This window comes from Eschrichtius robustus, chromosome 3 (genome assembly GCF_028021215.1).
Source record: "Eschrichtius robustus isolate mEscRob2 chromosome 3, mEscRob2.pri, whole genome shotgun sequence".
In the NCBI taxonomy this organism is placed as follows: Eukaryota; Metazoa; Chordata; class Mammalia; order Artiodactyla; family Eschrichtiidae; genus Eschrichtius; species Eschrichtius robustus.
Genome location: NC_090826.1, coordinates 131,482,824 through 131,495,690, shown reverse-complemented (window position 1 = coordinate 131,495,690; position 12,867 = coordinate 131,482,824). Strand labels below are relative to the sequence as shown.

The window sequence follows — 12,867 nt, the reverse complement described above, 5'->3', positions numbered from 1 at the left end:
CAAATTACAATCCACTAGCAATATTTGAATATGCCTGCTTTACTAAAATCTAACATTACATATTACTATTTTCAAAAAATCTGAAATAAGTATAAAATAGTATTCCATTTTGCTTTAATAAGCATTTCTTTGATTACTGAGAAGATCTAACATTCTTCTGACAATTGCTTATAGGTTGTATTTCCTCTGCTATCAACTGTCTGCTCATTTCCTTTACCCATTTCAAAAAATGTTTTTGTTCATTATAATAATAAAGCTTTCCCAAGTGAAGACTAAAACAGCCAACTGTCTAAAATTCTAGTCACATGGACCAAATGAAAAACTAGTTTATATCTACAATTCCCAGTGCCTTCCAGAAATTACTACAAAAATACTTTTAATGTAAACTTTCATTTTATTTATATGTATATTATCTCAAGGTTCATTTCATGGAAATCATAACTCTCATAATTAAAATTAATTAAAAAGTTGAGATGACTGAAATTTCCTGATATTTAGAATAAATACCAGAAAGGTCAGTTCAACCTAGTACTTGGATATGCCACAGAACTAAACTTGATCATCAAGACAGAAATCATGTTGCAGATCTAATCTCTTTAATAATCTAGATACACCAAAAAACTCTGATTCTGCAAACAGAGTTACCTCTCCAATGCTGTCAGTAATCTTACAAACATAAATATGCACTACTGGTTTCAAGAGAAGACAGAGTAAGAAAGTAAGTAGCTCAGCAAAACTTCATCAACACCATTAGAGCAGAACTCAAAGCTCACATCAAGCTAATAGCAAGCCTTTAAATGGCAGAGATTTTAGAAGTAACCTAATTCAATCTCTTTCCTCTCCCATCCCCCACCCATTTTGCAGGGGAAGAAACCAAGGCATGATGAAGTGAAATAAACTTTCAAGACAGTCATAAAGCTACTTCAGGGAAAGAATATCTGCTTCATCCTGTAATAACAAAATTTTATTGAGTGCATTATTTGAAGCTCTAGAGATAAGAGAAGTGAAAAAACCGGTTAAGTCCTTGCTCTCAAGGAGCTTACATGCTACTGGGGAACGGAAGAAAGGAAGGAGTGAAGGAAGGAACAAAGGAGGGAGGGAGGGAGGAAGGAAGGAAGGAAGTTTCTGATAGGGATAAGTATTCTGAATTAAAATACATAGGGCAACATGGCAGAGCAAGCCTAGAGCATCAAGGACCACTTCAGATGGGGTGGTGTGGGAAAGACTCAGAGAAAATTTTTTTAAAAGCTGAGATCTGAATGACAACAAGAAGTCACCAACAGGAAAATCAAAGGAGAGAGCATTCTGATTACAGATTCTCTTATACCCAAATGTTAGTCAAGGTACAGCAGGGGGTGAAAGGGAGGGTGGCAATGCTTCGTTTGAACAAAATGTGTACCATTTAAGTATAAAAGATACTACAGATTCAATAATAAATATGGCACTAACATGATTTTTTTCAAATGATACACAAACTAAGATAAAATACTGTGAAAGGAAAATATCTAAATCATGATGATTTAACTTAATCTACTTTGAAAAGATACATAGAATAATTAACCAACTTTTCAATGATCGCATTTGAAGGTGACAAAGTAAAGACACTTTAAGATTTATAGATAATTTTTTAAATTCTTAGAAGATATCAGTGAAGGAATTAGGACAAGATAATGCTAATAAAGATTTTCAAATAAGATGGAAAATTAACATTAGTCAGAAACTTCAGTTTCCAACTTTTCTAATCCATTTTTGACACCTGCATATACAACAGCCTAAGACTTTTTTCCAGGAAAACTATTTCTATTAAATGACACTAGGAATATTGGGCTAAGAGAATAAGATGTTTCAGTCAATAATTCTGCTTTTTTAAAAGATCAGTTATTTTTAATGCACTTTCCCCACTGCAATCACTGAAATACATGGTTTATGCCTTATACTCCTTTACATTCCTCCACAGCACCTAACAGTAGAGATGTAATGAAAGGGCAGATCCCAATAGGAGTAGCAGCAGTATAGATCTCAACAGCTTGTGGCACTAAAGGGGAAAAGAAAGGGGGAAAAGTACTTCATTCCTAGAAATGTCTTAACACATTATCACAAAGGAACAATTCTACAGCTCATAAACCTTGAATAAGTTGTACCCAGCTCACTGAAAAATCATTCTGTAATCAAGTAAGTAGTTTAGTACTGTCAGCATTTTAATAACTAAAAAATAAATAAAACTTTTAAAATTTAATTAAATTAAAAACCACCCAACCAGTTTATGAGGTTTTGAGCCAGACTATAGATGTTATGCCATATCTGATCCAATCTGGTTCCACCCGTCCTCCTTCACATAAAGCTACAGGCCCTCCGCATCTGTGTCTCCCATCTGAGGTCACGAGTGCTGGTGCAAAATCTCTGCCATCGTTCCCCAGGTCATCCAGTTCTCCCTCACCCCATTTCTTGGTTGCTGCTGTCAAATAAAGTTACTAATACAGAAGGAATACTGAGGATTCTGGCTTGGTAAAAGTCCTAAGAATACCTACCATCTATGCAGCATCTTCTATAACCAGGCACCTATTTCTTGACTTTCACAGAGTCTTGAGGTATTATTACTTTCATTATACAGATATATAAACCCAGAAGTAAGGTTACTTACCCAAGGTCACACAGTTAATTAGTCTATCAGGTTCAGGGTTCTTTCCTTCCCAAGAAACAGATCAATGACCATCCCATCATAAAAAGGCCAAGATGATGGCAATAAGAGGCAGAGCCACCAACACAAGTGAACAAGGTCAGAAAGCAGCAAATCCAGAAAAAGGAACTCCACAATCTTTTCCACCTACTTTAAACCCACTGCCTCACAACAATTATAAGCTTGAGAAGGCCTGGAGAAAGTTTTTTCATGCTGATAATCTAATTTGGAGACTACATGATTTGCTGACATCTAGCGCAAAGACTGCATTTTTATATACTCATTATTATTCATTTTAAGAAATTTTCATTTAATAAGGTTAATGATACATAGATCCAATTCAGCTCTAACATAGTTTACGAAACCATTTTAAAAGTATTATTGAAAGTCCTACTAAGTGCCAGACACAACAAGAAAGAAAGGAAGGAGGAGGAAACATTTATGAGAACTAAACAATGTGCCAGGAACTGTGTTATGTCTCCTCTACATTCATTAATTTATTCAAGATAAATAACCCTCTGCAGTAAGATTATCCCCACTTTACAGATATCATCCCCAATGCCACACAAAGCCAAGATTCAAACCAAGGAGAGACCAATTCCAGAGCCCTAAACAAAGTAGTTTCTGTTTTTTTGCGTTTCTCGAAAAGCCTATAGTCTAAAGCAGAAACGGACAAGCTACGATGCAATGTTTATTAGTATCACAACAGGGGGGAAAATAGGATGCTCCAAAAGCACAGATGAGAGATTACTAACAGAGTCTATAGTCTCAGTGAAGGTTTTCAAGATGATGACATCTAGGCTGAGAGAGACCACAACTATAAGCCATCCAGAACAGAAAGACAATCTGGTCCACACTCTCTAAAAATACCTGATACCCAAATGGTCAAGAACCCTAAGTTTGATATTTTATATAAGCACATAATTTTAGCCAATGTTATATAGCAAAGACTGTGCTGAACTATGTCTAGTATCTCATAAAATACGCAGGTGTATGTATCATATACAAGAAGAAAATTAAATCTAAGGTTATTCAACGCCCTTTGGAAATCAATCATTCAGGATAAACAATTTGATAACTGAACTAAGAGTTTACCCTCTGGTTTTCATACTATTTCATATTAAAAAATCTTTTTAAGAAAAAACTTTAATGCCCCTGTAAATTTATACAGACCATATATTTAACCTTTTCTTGTAAGAGAGAACATGACAAACTTTCATTATTATTCTATACTATTAAAAACACAATTGATACCCAAAGCTAAGTAGGTGCGCAAGGCTGTTTTCCTTTACTATCTACAGTTTTTAGTTTTTCCTACTTCTTTGCTGCTATCATGTCAGCAATCTCGCTGTTATTATCATTATGTATATTTATGACAACATTTCAATTCTAAATTATTCCTTTTAATCTATTACCTTAGAAACCACAAGCATCATGTATAAAATAAAAATAAGTTCTCAGTGAGAGCTTTATTTATAAGTAACTACTTATAAAAATGATATCTACTTTGGGGTTTTTGCATGTTTCAGAGAGATGAGGAGCTGCCACTCGGTCTACATAAGTGAAGAGTTATAACTTCAAATTTTCATACCTCTATCTAAGATGTCTCTCTTGCCTTCTTTAAACTCAACTCAGATATTCCAAGCAACCCTACCTGAAACCCCAGACCAGGTTACATAACCTTCTGAAGTTTTCTGTAAGACATATCCTAAGCTGCCCCATCCTTGCTACACACCACTGCATTTGCATGTTTCTCCAGTATGACTGTCAGCTCCTTAACAGTCTCTTATCTCTCCTTCTCTAGCACTGAACCCATTCTCTGCCTTATAAATGCTTGCTGAATAAAACAGTGTCAGAGAATGAAACCAACGGTATAAAGAGCCATAAAACCATAACACTCCATACAATAAAAACGAACTTTCATACTCATAATGATATTAACTTTCTTCTGAAAATACACACTTAGGGGGCTTCCCTGGTGGCGCAGTGGTAGAGAATCTGCCTGCCAATGCAGGGGACACGGGTTCGAGCCCTGGTCTGGGAAGATCCCACATGCCACAGAGCAACTAGGTCCGTGAGCCACAACTACTGAGCCTGCACGTCTGGAGCCTGTGCTCCACAAAAAGAGAGGCCACGATAGTGAGAGGCCCGTGCACCGTGATGAAGAGTGGCCCCCGCTTCCCACAACTAGAGAAAGCCCTCGCATAGAAACGAAGACCCAACACAGTCAAAAATAAATAAATAAATAAATATTTTTTAAAAATACACACTTAGGAAATATAAACTTGAGGGAAAATCACAAGAAAAGTATTAAGCACAAGCATGTGACAACATACTATTAAGCTGTTTTACCCACCGCACCCTCAAAAAAAATCTGTTTATCTTGGGGGGAAGAAAGCAAAATACGTAACTATATTTTTCCCAGGCAACCATATACTTTTTTCCCACCCTAAGTTCAAAAAAAAACCTGACATTTAAGGAATGGTGATTGTTAATTATCCAAGCTAAAATAAAAGTTTTTTGGGTGTATCTAGCTATTTTGAGGTGTTAAAATAAAAATCACCCATTACAAACAGCCATAAATCTTGATGTTGGAAGGCTCTCAGAGGTCATCTAATGTCATTTATATCCTCCTCCTCATTGCAGAAAGAGTTCAGGTTGGTAGAGAGCATCCAATCCACTTTTCATTCAATACACCCTACATTTCTGCTTCCCTTCGTCTTTCCCTCACCAATCCTCTGGACCCACACAAAACATGTCTTCTGCCTTGCAGATAGCAGCCTTTCAAGATCCATTTTATTTTGCTCTACTTATTTTATTTTATGGTTTGACTTATTTTAGTGATTAAAAGTAATATACATGCTTATCTATTTCAATGACTTCTTTGGCTTCTCAAAAATCATCCAGTAAAATGAAAACACCAGGCACGTTTATAGGTGTTCCTTTGTAAACCTTACCTTTTTGGTCCTCATAACCACCCTATGAAATAGGCAAGGAAAGTATCATCAACCCCATTTAATGAATCATCAATACAGAGTAGTAGTTGAGAGTCACTATGAGGCAAATTTAGAAGCAAGAGACCTGCCTCTTATGAGCTGTGTGATCATAAGTTACTTTCTCTAAGCCTGTTTCCTCATCTGCAAACTGGGAATGACATTATAATAGTTCCTACCTTAGATAGTTATTGCAAAAATTAACTAGATAATGCATATTATCTAATATAATAACTAACCCATTAAACACTCAATAATGTTAGTTTATTACTATTATTATGCAAAGAGAAAAAAACTGTGGCAAATCACTTACGCTCTCAGAATCTCATAGCAGCACTAGATCAAGAACTAAGGTCTTACGTTCTATCCACCTTGTCTTCCACAAAACCAAAAAGTGTTTTTAGTTATATTTGCAGCTTAAAGTTGATTTTTTTTTCCCATTCCCTTTGGCCAACCAAAGTTTCTAAAATCTACTATTATCATGCTCCTCTTCCAAATGAAATTCTCACAAGTACAAAAATTGCTAGAGTTCTCTATCTAGAAAAGTAAATTCTTAGTGGAGCATAATAAAGTTCTACTACATCTAGCATGCAAACATAATGAAATTTACAAACAAAATGAGAAGTATCATATTAATTGCTAAACGAACTGGTTTCTCTAACCTACTATTGTTAGATTATCTTTTAAAACTTTTACCTGATATTTTCAAATGGTAGAAATTGCTATTTTATTGTTTGTGAAACCAAGTGCAACAGGAGAAACCTGTTTCATCTATCAAAACTATTGACAAAATTGACAAGAAATATAAAACACATGTCAGAATTTTTAAAAATTAGAACACCCCATTGTTCATAGCAGCACTATTTACAATAGCCAAGACATGGAAGCAAACTAAGTGTCCACTGACAGATGAATGGATAAAGAAAATGTGGTATATATACACAATGGAATATTACTCAGCCATAAAAAAGAATGAAATAATGCCATTTGCACCAACATGGATGGACCTAAAGATTATCATACTAAGTGAAGTAAACCAGACAGAGAAAGACAAATATCATATGATATCACTAATATGTGGAATCTAAAAAGTGATAAAAATGAACTTATTTACAAAACAGAAATAGACTCACAGACATGGAAAACAAACTTATGGTTACCAAGGGGAAAAGGGAGGGGGGGAGGAGGGATAAATTGGGAGTTTGGGATTAACATATACACACTACTATATATAAAATAGATAAACAACAAGGACCTACTATATAGCACAGGGAACTATATTCAATATCATGTAATAATCTATAATGAAAAGAATCTGAAAAAGAATATATATATATATATGCATATACATATACATATGTATAACTGAATCACTTTGCTGTATACCTGAAACTAGCACTTTTTAAATCAACTATACTTCAATTTGAAAATTAAATAAAATAGGGGACTTCCCTGGTGGTCCAATGGTTAAGAATCCACCTTCCAATGCAGGGGTCGCGGGTTCAATCCCTGGTTGGGGAACTAAGATCCCACGTGTCGCAGGACAACTAAGCCCGTGTGCCACAACTACTGAGCCTGCGCACCACAACGAAAGATCCCACATGCCACAACGAAGATCCCACGTGCCGCAACTAAGACCCGACGCAGCCAAATAAAATAAAATAAATACATAATTAGAGGCCTAGACTCATTAGTGAAAAATTAAGCTGCCTAACTCATGCATAAAAATTTTATAGGTTCACTACTACTGGCAAACAGGTGGTCCTAGGATTTAAATAATAACATCTAATCTCATTTTTCACATTAATGTTAACCAGGAAGCTTGGGTTAGTGTTGGAATCAATTCTAGAATATTGAGAGGAAAAAATGGATGGAGGAAAGAAGACATTAACTGAATTACAATTTAGTACCAACTTGATAGGCAGTAATACATCTTTGCATAGGAAGACTAGGACAAAGTCAAATCAAAATATTGTTCCAAATTTGACCACTAACAGCAGGGCAAAATATGAGACAAAGATTTTAAATGAAAGAATACAGTCCATGAGAGAAGATCTTTGTGGAAATAAAATAATAAATGAATACAGTCTGATGGCTATTAGCTGCTGAGACAACAAAATTACTATAAAACAACCTAAGAAACCATACTGTCTGCCAGTATATGTATAGGCTCCTGTCAATGGTTGACTTTTCACTAAACTAAAATATAATTCATTCAAAGTGTCATACCAAGATAAATTTACTAAAGAGAAACTATTCAAGGAAATACCTAATATCCACTCTAACAACCATTTGCATTTATACCATGCTCCTAGCAAGGGGACTCAAAAATGACAAAGTACATCTTGAAGCACAGAATAAATACTCTACATTGTTTATCAAAAACTAGTGTTACATGTCTCTTAAACCTCCAAAACTGAAAACCACAAGTTTGTATTTTTACTAAAAATAGTGTTTGTTATTTGCATCCCCTCTGGTGAAGTTTGATTTTTAAACTCCTGTAATTTTGCCTACTGCTGATAATGAGGGAAGAATATGGGTGTACATAATACACAGGGTAAGGGAGAGGTTGAGAAATCCTTCACTGGTACATGAATGAATTCTACACTTGCCTTTTAAAATGTGCTACTTTTCTGGAAATGTGGCATTCAAAAAATCCCTTTGGGTTTGCATTACTTTCATATTTGTGACTTGAAAGATAGTCTTCAAAGAGCCAGACCACTTATTTTTAGTCATTTACCAGGTAGACTGTGTTTTCGTCATAAATTCCAACAGCTAGTGGGTGGGGTGTGTGTTATACGTACATATAAACACACACATCCATGTGCATGTGTATATCTTTAGAAAAATGTTTGCATAGTTTAAATTAAGGACATCAACATCACACTTTGTATCACAAGAAAATGATGGTAGAAAATTTGGAAGAATTTTAATAAACTCAATTTGTAAAACCTAACACATCTTCAAAAAAAAAAAAAAACCCACCTCTGTGCTGACATGATTAGCTACACCATTCAAATGGTGCGAGGTATCTGAAGCATGCTGCATCTAAACTCTTATTTATCATGCTATTTGGGGTGTGCTATTTTGTGGAGAGGTTCATATAAAACTGCTAAAACCTAAAGTAACAGGACAATATACTTTACATATCAGAAGCTTAAATAAATGAGGAAAACAGTATGGCAAAGACATAATTCACATTTATTTTGGAACCAAAGCTCATCCCAAAAATTCCTTGTCAACCATCCAGAAGTAGCCCAGCTTTTTACCAACCAAGCAGTTTTTTACTATAGCAACTTCATTACCAAGATTACCAAAATTTTCCACACACTTTTAACAGTCTGTATGTGTTGTTACCTGGGCAACATTCAAAAAGCGCTTTTAGCTTTATAGAACTGGTAGGTCAAAGAGAAGTAAAGCTTCTTCAAATTGAGTGTGCATCATTTTAATTAGAAGCAGTGAGTATGAAATCATCAACAGACAGAAAACCTTGAGAACTACCACCAGAGCTTCAATTTGATTAACAGACACAACTTACTGTCATTTGCCTTCATTTCTAGCCACCTAATTCCCCTGTGGAACACAGCAAGCTCCATCCAAGACTTCAAAACATCTCCAGTCATACAGGCTGTCAAAGACATAAATGCTGAAATCAAAGGAACTTCTTTGAGTAAAAAATCTATCCTTCACAACTGGCTATAGTATGAAATACCCTGCTTTGCTGCCCTAAATTGTGAAAAGCAGTCAGCTCAGCTGTGGATCTGTATAAACTGCCTTTCTGCCTAAACCAAACCTGCCTCCAAAAATTAAGATCCAGTCATTTAGAAAGCACATTTTTAAAGACGCTTTGAAAAGACTTTCAAAACTGCTTCCTGTACTGCTACAGCCAATTTGATGCTGTCTATTTGGCCAAACAAAAAATAATGGCATCTCCTTACAAAGAAAATATTTTCCCTTTCTTTCCAACAGTTTTAGGATTGATAAACTCAAGGTTGTTTCTCTTACACTAATAATTTTTCCCTCAGCTTTTACTCTAAGAATACTTAAGTGTTCTCTGGGTCATAGTCTAATCAGGAGCACAGCATACAAAGCTTATTTAACGTTAAGAAGTACTAGATGACTCCAGAGACAAAAATGAAAGACGAGTTGAAAAGCAGAAAGGAAAACTGGCCTTCAAGGCTCTTCACCATCTGGTACTGACCCTTTCTTGCCTAGCTCTTTCCCTCCATACCTTTGATCGCCCTGGCCTCTGGCCCAGAAAGGCCTTTCTCTATATACTATTTGTCCTATTTCCACATGTCCAAATCCTACCCATTCTTCAAAGCATGGTTTAAATGTCACCTCTTCCCATATCCTTACAACTAAAAGTAATCTCTCCCTCCTCTCTCTAACTTGTACTGCCTTATCTTTATCTCTTTAGCACACATTACTTTCTGCCTTACATTATCTTTGTTTCCATATTTAATCCCCCACATAAGCATAATGCCTCAGGGTCAAGGTTCATGCCTTATTCATCTCTATTCAAACTGCTTAACACAATGTCTTACATATATTAAACACTCTAATTGAGCTACATGAATGGCTTGGGTTAGGAAAAGAGATAAGTCCACTAGAAACAACTCCAGATTAGGAGTCCCCAGACCTGGCTTTGCTAATGACTAGCTATGTGACCTTGAACTTCAATCTTTTAGTGTGTTCATCCACAAAGTGAAGAGGGTGAACTAAACCAGGTTTTAACTATAAACTGTTATCCATTATCTGGCTGTAAAATCAATTTGGGTGTCAAAACCCAGCATTTTTTAATAAAATGAAATAGAAAATACCAAAGTGTGTTGTAGGCAGTGCTGCGGTATGCTGTAAATGTTTAACTGGCTATCCAGAGGAGAGAGAAAAGCTCCGAACTGTAACATTTGCAGGTGTCCCTGGTGTAAATACTCCCACCAGGGCCAATTTCAAGCTACACATGGAGTTCGGTGGGAAGAGAGGCACGATTGCTCTTATAAGCCAGCTGATGAGCCAGCCCCAGCAAGGTCCAGAAAAGATAAGTATTATTTCACCTAACTTTTCTTTCAACTCTGTGTGTGTGTGTGTGTGTGTGTGTGTGTGTGTGTGTGTGTTGAATCAGGGTATAAGATGTATTTCTTACTGTGAGCCACAGTCAAAACAGTTCATAAATGTTCAGCTAAGCAATCTCCTAGTCTCTCTTCCATGTATGCTACACAATGCAATAAATCTCACTCTTAGTTACATATGTAATCTCTTCACCACCAAAATTGATACGTCTCTTCAAAAATGAGAGTAACAGAGGTGCCTATTGATACCGCCAGAAGGCAAATTACAGGGAGTGGAAATTTGGCTTAGGAAGTATTAGCAAAAGGGCAAGGTTCTCAGCCTTTGTTCAGTTACAAGCGAGGGCTACAACACCCTACTAGTAGCAATGGCTCATTTAGCAAAGGGTTAGGAGAAAGAGGAGGAGAGGAAAAGGAAATATAGTATGAAAAAAGGTCCATGTAATTGTGATATGTGTCCATTCCCCTACTCCACTAAGAACCTGGGTACAGAGAAAACCAGTGCTGTAAAAAAAGTAAATTTCCATACCTGGTGTTTCCCTGTCAAATTCTCCAGCACAAGCCTGCACTGAGAATCCCCTACTACTAAAATTAAGTTTTTGCCATGGACTAGAGACATGTAGTACTTGTTGAACTTAGAAGAGGCAAGGGGGAAAATAGTACAGCAAACAGTTGTTAGACTTGATATTCTGGGAAAACTAGAATATTTTATTGAAAAAAATACTTTATTTTCTTCTTATTTAAGCTTACTAAACTGGGTGAGAAGGGAAGTTTCTTGAATATATTTTTGGCTGTACTATGTCTATCACAACAACACAGTCTGTAGCCAGATTTTTCATGAGTGTTTATAAAGAATTGTGTTTTCTATTTTTAAGGTTATTTAGAAAACAAGAAGGCTCAGAATTTCAAGTGGGCTAATAATCTTAGCCCAAATCTAACTCCAAATCAACTGAATATATGCCTATAAGTTTCCCAGGAAAATCCCAAAAATTACACCAAAAAACACCAAAAGATGACAAAAAGAAGCCAGCAAGAACACAAACTTGCAATACTCAAGTATGGCATCCTATCTGTTGAATGAGTGCAACATGGAAAGTAAATGAAGTATGAAAAAGAGAATGTTGAGATACAAGTTCCGCTTAATTCCATTAACTATTTCTTATTAGGGTCCACTGATAGGTACTCATACCTAATTTCAAATATTGACCATAAAGTGAAAATTATTAACGACTCTGAAAAGCCAAGAGTCAGGTCAAGCAATGTCTTTCTCCATGCTCACAATATTAAACCTCTCCTTAAAAACTGAGTATGTTTTGGGACTTCCCTGGTGGTCCAGTGGGTAAGACTCTGCACTCCCAATGCAGGGGGCTCAGGTTCCATCCCTGGCCAGGGAACTAGATCCCACATGCATGCCGCAACTAAGAGTTCACATGCCACAACTAAGGAGCCCGTAAGCCGCAACTAAGGAGCCCGCAAGTCACAACTAAGACCCGGCACAACCAAATAAATAAATAAGTAAATATTTTAAATTTAAAAAAAAAAACTGAGTATGTTTTACCGTAACTCAGGCTCAAGGCTCGATTTTCTTTGCCTCCACTACCTGTGGTGCCAAATGCTCATAAGACTATCTGTATAAGAAATTCCAGAGCTGTCCTTGCAGTACCAGAGGCTGGAATAGCCTTGGGCTGCTGGTCATGCTCAGACCCACCGGCTGACCTATTTATGTAAAGCAAGAGCTATACACATGTAACAACTCATTAAAACTTGTGAGACATAGCAAAAAACCTCTGTGCCTGGCAATCCCATGGCCTACAGTATCTATGTCATTCTCCAAACACCCTCTGTCCATCCATAATCATCCCTACACCACTTCAAGGCAATAGTAGGCTAGAATGCAGACCCAGTTCTACACCCTCAATACAAGAAAGTTTTGCTACTTAGCTACTACTCTCTTCAAAGCTAATCTCTAGAAACCCGGCTATCTCCGACTCATAATATTTTTACTTGGCACAAGAGAATTCCTTCTTTTGACTACTCCAAAAGAATGGATAAAAGGACTATCAGCTTTAATGCTGTATCATCTGAGTTCAAATAAATATACAGTAATTGAACGAGTTCAACTTTGGGT

The 12,867-nt window shown here is 36.3% G+C and overlaps 1 protein-coding gene across 4 annotated transcripts in view; it reads right to left on the bottom strand.

Moving 5' to 3' along the window:
- RABGAP1L (RAB GTPase activating protein 1 like) overlaps positions 1-12,867 on the bottom strand; it is a 665,825-nt gene that overhangs the window by 650,893 nt on the left and 2,065 nt on the right. The window lies entirely within an intron of this gene.